At 36.2% G+C, this 7,500-nt stretch overlaps 1 protein-coding gene across 1 annotated transcript in view; it reads left to right on the top strand.

Annotated features, from left to right (window-relative positions):
- The window catches only part of LOC136828870 (DBH-like monooxygenase protein 1), a 651,836-nt gene that overhangs the window by 289,395 nt on the left and 354,941 nt on the right, over nt 1-7,500 (top strand). The gene's annotated exons all lie outside the window — the stretch shown is intronic.

Here is a 7,500-nt window from a genome sequence, read left to right on the forward strand (position 1 = left end):
GAGTTTAGTGCTAAGCAAAGAGGCGTGACCCCTTGTATTTATATCCCCATTATTACCGAGTACAGAAACACCCATTGGCTTTAAATGAAATTTTGTATACTGATTACGCTTAACCTTTTCAAAGGAGTTTAACACCAGTTCATAGACGCGCCTCTGTCTGGGAACACAGCATTTAAACCAAAGCCTTCGAAACATCCTACGGTAGAAATGCAGTGGTAGTAATGGTGAATCAATATATGCAACATGTTATTAAATCATGACTATTACAAAGATTACACATCGCAAACACATCCTGCATGACACGTATGTATACCTGCACTAGCCAAGTCCTCGCGAACAAGCTTCAGGATAGTTCTCTTCAGTTAATTTACCTAGAGCGCAAGCAGAACCTCTATATAAACCTATCAGAATAACGGCCTCGGAAACGGCAACGGTAATAAATCCGGTCGGAATAAATGGGTGCTTCTGAACTTCCGCCATCATTGATCATGAGTGAAAACTTGGTCTAGTGGCTGAAATCTATTGGCAGTCGATTAGTTAGGACCGTTAATCCGACCAACACCGCACAAAGTTCTTAATAAAAGGGAAAACGACTGCGGATCTCTCTCTCTCTCTCTCTCTCTCTCTCTCTCTCTCTCTCTCTCTCTCTCTCTCTCTCAATCAGGCTATAGGTGTTGTTTTCTGCTTGATTCTCTCTCTCTCTCTCTCATCAGGCTATAGGTGTTGTTTTCTCTCTCTCTCTACTCTCTCTCTCTCTCAATCAGGCTATAGGTGTTGTTTTCTGCTTGATACTCTCTCTCTCTCAAATCAGGCTATAGGTGTTGTTTTCTGCTTCTTGATTAGCTCTCTCTCTCTCTCTCTCTCTCTCTCTCTCTCTCTATCATCAGGCTATAGGCGTTGTTTTCTGCTTGATTTTCCTCTTACTTCTCTTCATAAACAACATAATGAATTCAAAATTCAATTGACTACCTAACTGATTTAGTGCCCAAGAGTTCAATACCGTCTGACAAGCTCGATTTCCTTAAAATTCTTCACAGTGGTCTCAATGAATTTTGCTGTCCCTCTTTGTCTCGTCTTTGGAAATTTTTTAAATAAAATATGAAAGGCTGCATGCATTTTTTTGGCCGTTGCTGTTAAAATCATTTTTTCTGGTCCTAAAATAAAAATATGAAAAAATTTTCCGTTGGGTATCTGGTGCATTTTTTCCGTTGGGTTTTCTTAACTATCCTCATCGTTTTTGGCCGTTGCTGTTAAGAATCATAAAATTTTCCGTTGGGTTTCTGGTCCTATAAAAAATTTTCCGTTGGGTTTCCGGTCCTATAAAAAATTTTCCGTTGGGTTTCTGGTCCTATAAAAAATTTTCCGTTGGGTTTCTGGTCCTATAAAACATTTTCCGTTGGGTTTCCGGTCCTATAAAACAAGATATAGCAAAATATACTTCCAGTTCTCTGAAGTTTGAAATGCTTCTAAAAAAAAAAAGCTAGTTTTGAAGATAATTGACTATTTTATTATATTGATCAGTGTGCATTGCCTTGGTTATGAATGAATTATATATATTTTTTCTAAATTAGCAAGATGGTACCTGGATATCGTAAAAAGGTATCCGAATCATGAATATTCACTCAAGCACAAAATAACTTATCACTTTAATTCATGGAGAACTTGACACGTAATGAAAAGATATAAAACGAATATGGGACACTCACACACACAAAAAAATTAAAGTTATAAACCTAGAGAAGGAAGAATAACATAATCAATCTAAATAACTGAACCTCCAAAAAAAGACACTGTAGGATTAGCCAGTCAGTTCAGCAAAGGACGTTTGGGATTCTTGAGGAACTAGTACTTACCATTATGTAAGTGAATGATTGCATAAGCACATATTCCCACAAACGTATGAACTTACATAATTATATATCAAAAAAGTTTTATCCAGCCCAAAACAGAAAAGAAACCGAAAAATGACTTGGGGATGTTTAACAATATATTGTGGTACAAAACCTCAAGTCACTGAAGCTCAATTGTGACAATGTTTAAGACGATGCTTTTAAAATAAATGTTGCTGTGAGCATATAATAATAATAATAATAATAATAATAATAATAATAATAATAATAATAATAATAATAATAATAATAATAAGAAGAAGAAGAAGAAGAAGAAGAAGAAGAAGAAGAAGAAGAAGATAGAGAACTACAAGGCCTTTAATCCGTAACTTTAATGTACTAACACTCACATATATTATAATTCCGCATCAAATTTTCCCCGTACACATATATCCCGATAAATTCAAACTTTTTCCTTTTAAATTCTTTTAACCCTTCAACGCCTGATCCTCCCACCTTCCTAAGTAAGTAGGTTTTTTCCTCTTCCCTCCTCCATTCCATTTAATAAACTCTCACAGATAATTTTGTATTAATTTTCCCCTTACGTATCTCCTGATAAATTCAAAATTTCCATTTGAAATATTTTAACCATTCACAGTCTCATCCCCCCCCCTTCCTACTAAGTAAGTAGGTTCTTTTTCTCTTCCCTCCCTCCCTCCATTCCATTCCGAAACTTAAATGCATTAACAATATAACTTATAAATTCGCATAATTTCCCCCCCCCCACAAATATCTCCCGATAAATTCAAAATTTCCCTTCGAAATATTTTAACCCTTCACCTTTTCATTCTCCCTCCTTTCTACTAAGTAGGTTATTCTCTCTTCCCTCCCTCCCTCCATTCCATTCCGAAACTTAAATGCACTAACAATAACTTATAAATTCGCATAACACCTCCCCCCTCAGAAATATCTCCCGATAAATTCAAAATTTCCCTTCGAAATATTTTAACCCTTCGCCTTCTCATTCTCCCTCCTTCCTACTAAGCAGGTTATTCTCTCTTCCCTCCCTCCCTCCATTCCATTCCGAAACTTAAATGCACAAACAATAACTTATAAATTCGCAAAACACCCCCCCCCCCTCAGAAATATCTCCCGATAAATTCAAAATTTCCCTTCGAAATATTTTAACCCTTCACCTTCTCATTCTCCCTCCTTCCTACTAAGTAAGTAGGTTATTTTCTCTTCCCTCCCTCCCTCCCCCACCCAACCCTCATACCCTCCCTCCATTCCATTTCCCCGATGACACTTCAGCGGCGTGCCTGTGATCCGCAGCTACTCTCCTCCTGACTTAAAGCCTATCGTACCCAAAACATTCAATCCGGTGACTTAAGCTTCTCCCTCGCCTTCTTTCCGCGAGAAGCCCTTCCGGTGAAGGCACAAAACCCCCCTCAATACACCGGCAGGAAATATTGCCTCGCTCTCCAGCGATCGACAAATCTCTTGTTTTATTTATACGTCATTTAGTTCCTCACTCGGTTCGACGTGGTAAATGGGCGATTTCATGAGGATGAATACAATACATCTTGGGGAAATTTGATATTATTATATTATATTTGTTAATGTCCTGAAGTGTTTTTGTTAGAGAATTTTTATGTACTTCAAGGGCCGACAATTATATTTTCTAAATTATTAAGAATTAAACGATACAAAGTTAAGTATATCTTAGTTTAACCAGACCACTGAGCTGATTAACAGCTCTCCTAGGGCTGGCCCGAAGGATTAGATTTATTTTACGTGGCTAAGAACCAAATGATTACCTAGCAACGGGACCTACAGCTTATTGTGGAATCCGAACCACATTATGACGAGGAATGAATTTCTACCACCAGAAATAAATTCCTCCAATACTTCATGGACCGGTCGGAGAGTCGAACGCTGAGCCAACAGCGTGCTAACCGAAAGCTCTACCCACCCCTCCAATGAAGAACAGCGGTGTAAATTCATATATACTGCATATATATATACAGTATATATATATATCCCATAATTATGCAATGATCTACATTGATGTACTAAGATATGCAAGTACTTATGATATATAAGTACTTATACTTCCTGAACATTCAAAATAGTTGCGATAATGACCAAAAATATTATAGGAAGGCGCAAGATACATGAAAAAAGAACACAAAAGATAGAATAAAACGACATAAGCAGAAGCAATTACCGGTAACCCACCCTACCCCCCGAACAGAAAAGACTCTTGAGTCACTGAATCATTCAGACCTGAAGGCCTCCGCCGACCTTATATTATTCACACTCTAAATTTTCGAAACTTTTTTTCATTTCTCTTCCAGCCTTCTTAAGTTCCTGTTCCCCCTCCCCCAACCTCCCCCACCCCCCCTCCTGCCACCACCACAAACTCCATCACCGCACCATCTATATTTATGGGAAGTTTCAGTTAAAAAGGTGGGCATTATGAATCTTAGCAGAGGGAGAGAACTTTGCAATCGCTGTGATACAGTCCTGGCTGTCCAGATAGCGTCTCTTGGTGGTATTTATGATGGGAATCTTACGCGGAGAATGACTGAGCAACTTTACGAGGTCATTCTTTACAGTTCTGTAAAGAAAGATTGATTCTAAACAGCGTTTCCATCATCCTCGAACAAAAAAGAATGAAGGATAAATTAATTGGAAGGTAAACAGAGAGAGAGAGAGAGAGAGAGAGAGAGAGAGAGAGAGAGAGAGAGAGAGAGAGAGAGAGAGAGTAAAACCATACTATTCAGTTACGACAAATTTCAATATGAAGTATGATTTATAAGTAAAAAATAAATTCTTAATTAAAAATTTTTCAAACGGTTCCCGAGTGTGAAATCCCTATTCAAAATATATCATATTCACAGAAACGATGATAAACAATTCAGAAAAATTTTCATGCGAAAAATTATTTTGATGATATAAATTTCGAAAACAAGAGTATAACACCCGTGTAGTATCTTAACCACAAAAAGAATTATCTTTATACGAACTGAGATTTTCATACATCACTGACTCGATGTCACAATATATATATATATATATATATATATATATATATATATATATATATATATATATATATATATATATATATATATATATATATATATATATATATATATTAGTTAGTTGGCAGGCTTTGTAACACTACGAATCTTTGCACACCCCATAAGTGATGCTAAGGTGCTGCAGTTAATAGGAAGACTGTTAATCTCCTTCGTATGAAATGAAACATTATAGCACACTGCTACCCCAGTCGCAATAAGCAGTACGACCGGGAATTTGAAGAAAAGTACCCTGGAGTGACATTAAGAATTGGAATGGAAAATTATATACGTGGTCTGGGAACAATAAATTTCCCTGGGTGAAGTGCAGAAGAGAAGAAACGTTGATTTGCTGAAGAAGAGAAAGTTAATGTTTTGCAACTTAAGCGACAAAGGTAAAAGGACGGGAGCAGGGAGGGAAAGTTCGAAGAGTGACTGTATCTGCCATAACCGAAAGGTGTAGAACTAAAGAAGGAACAGTGCTTGCAGGGCTAGAAAGAATCTGAAGACATTAAAAGAGCAAGATGTGCTAGTTAGCAGATAAATGGGTGGGCTTCAGTGGTCTTTAGTCAAGTTTATTTTGCCAACTCTTAATGTTGATTTGCGGTGTAGACAAAAAGTGAGTTCACTATGTTTGTTGCATAAAACTTACTACAACGACAAACATCTGCACTCCTCTTTACTTGATCTACCTGTTACTGTCAGCAATATACTAAGCAAGCTGCTGCTCCAATCTGTCTGTCTTTTATAGTATCAGGTTTAAAACTACTTAGTTTGCTAGGAGTTGCATCTTAGATACAACTAAAATGTAGGATAGTTTGCCAAAATATCTATCTATATATATATATATATATATATATATATATATATATATATATATATATATATATATATATATATATATATATATATATATATATATATATATATATATATATATATATATATATATATATATATATATATATATATGTGTGTGTGTGTGTGTGTGTGTGTGTGTGTGGGGTGTAGGGTGCCTATACTGTGCCTCTGTGCGCACACAGTTTAAGTGAGACTTGAAACGACAGTGCATTAAACTGAAGCACGATGCCAAAGTCTTTTGGAGCTGACAAATATTAATCATATAATACACAGTATCAACCAGTATTTAAACACGGAAGCCCACCTATACGTACACACAAAGCAGCTCACATATAACCATACAAATCCATTTACGGCCATTGCTTTACGACTAATGTATAGCCTCTGGCGATCTCTTAACGGAGGATCATGTTATGGATGACCACCTCCTAACGCCGGGTTTACACGAGAACAGACGAATAAAAGCGTTACAACAGCGTCGTGATGGCGCTTACCGAAAGCTCTACGCCGACGGAAAATGCAAAGCCCTGTGATAAAAAACGGAGATGCGGTAATGGTCGGATTATGCCTACGATGGTGGCGTCGTAAATGAAACTGGAAATGCCAGCGTGTGGTGCCTTGTGATTTACTTATGGGAAATATCCTTCGATCGTAAATTAGAGAAAAGCAGACTCGATGGGTAATGTCAGGGGTACCTCTGAGTCATTTTCCAACCCTTAATCCGCATATAATAATATATTCAAGTTGTATAATGGAAAAAAACGGTGCCACTTATTTATTACTTACATACAAGCATTAGGGGATCCAGAAAAATTTCATGGGGGGGGATCCAATTTTCATATTATACAATAAATACATACATACATATATATGTATATATATATTTCTATAATAGATTTTTTATTTTTTCCTATTTTTATATTCCTCGTTTATGTTATTATTATCTAAATCTTCAATATTATTATTTTGTCATTGTTTTTCATGTAGGGGAGGGCACGTGCCGAGGTGCCACCCCCCTGGGTAGCTCAGTGATTTAAACGCTTCCTTCGCGCTCAAGAAGACTCTTTCTCGATTTCATATTTGATCTCGTTCTGTTACAACCCACTGTACTTTTGTTCGCATGAGTTTTGAAATTATGTACCTGGTAATCACACGATTGTGGTGGGCCGCAACCAGCGCGAAGATAGGCATGGACTTGGCAACCTCATCCTTAAGGACCTTCTGAAAACAGGAAAGCCACCCTGACAACTGAAAGAGCCCATAATATATATATAAATATATATATATATATATATATATATATATATATATATATATATAATATATACATATAATATATGTATGTATGTATGTACTGTATGTATAAAAACTATACATATACCCTGATACGAAATCAAGACTTGGCAACAGAGAATATACATAATATAACCAGGATACAAATAATAAGCATACACGTGTCATAACGTACAATTGCATTCAAGATTGCCCTTCATAAATTCATTCTAAAGTCCTTTCTATACTGCATAACCAGTGCAAGCACAATTTGTCAATGAAACGGCAAAAATGTGAATTTTTTCTTGTTTTCTGTCTCTTTGAAAATTACATAAAATTTATATTTTTCTATAAAACAAATCTGGAAATGTCTTTAAAATTTAGGGGACTGGTTCTTTACGATATAAGCATACCTTAATCAAATATATTAGGAAAAGTTGCCTTGTACCATATTG

The sequence above is a fragment of the Macrobrachium rosenbergii genome, chromosome 43, assembly GCF_040412425.1.
Source record: "Macrobrachium rosenbergii isolate ZJJX-2024 chromosome 43, ASM4041242v1, whole genome shotgun sequence".
Taxonomy (NCBI): Eukaryota; Metazoa; Arthropoda; class Malacostraca; order Decapoda; family Palaemonidae; genus Macrobrachium; species Macrobrachium rosenbergii.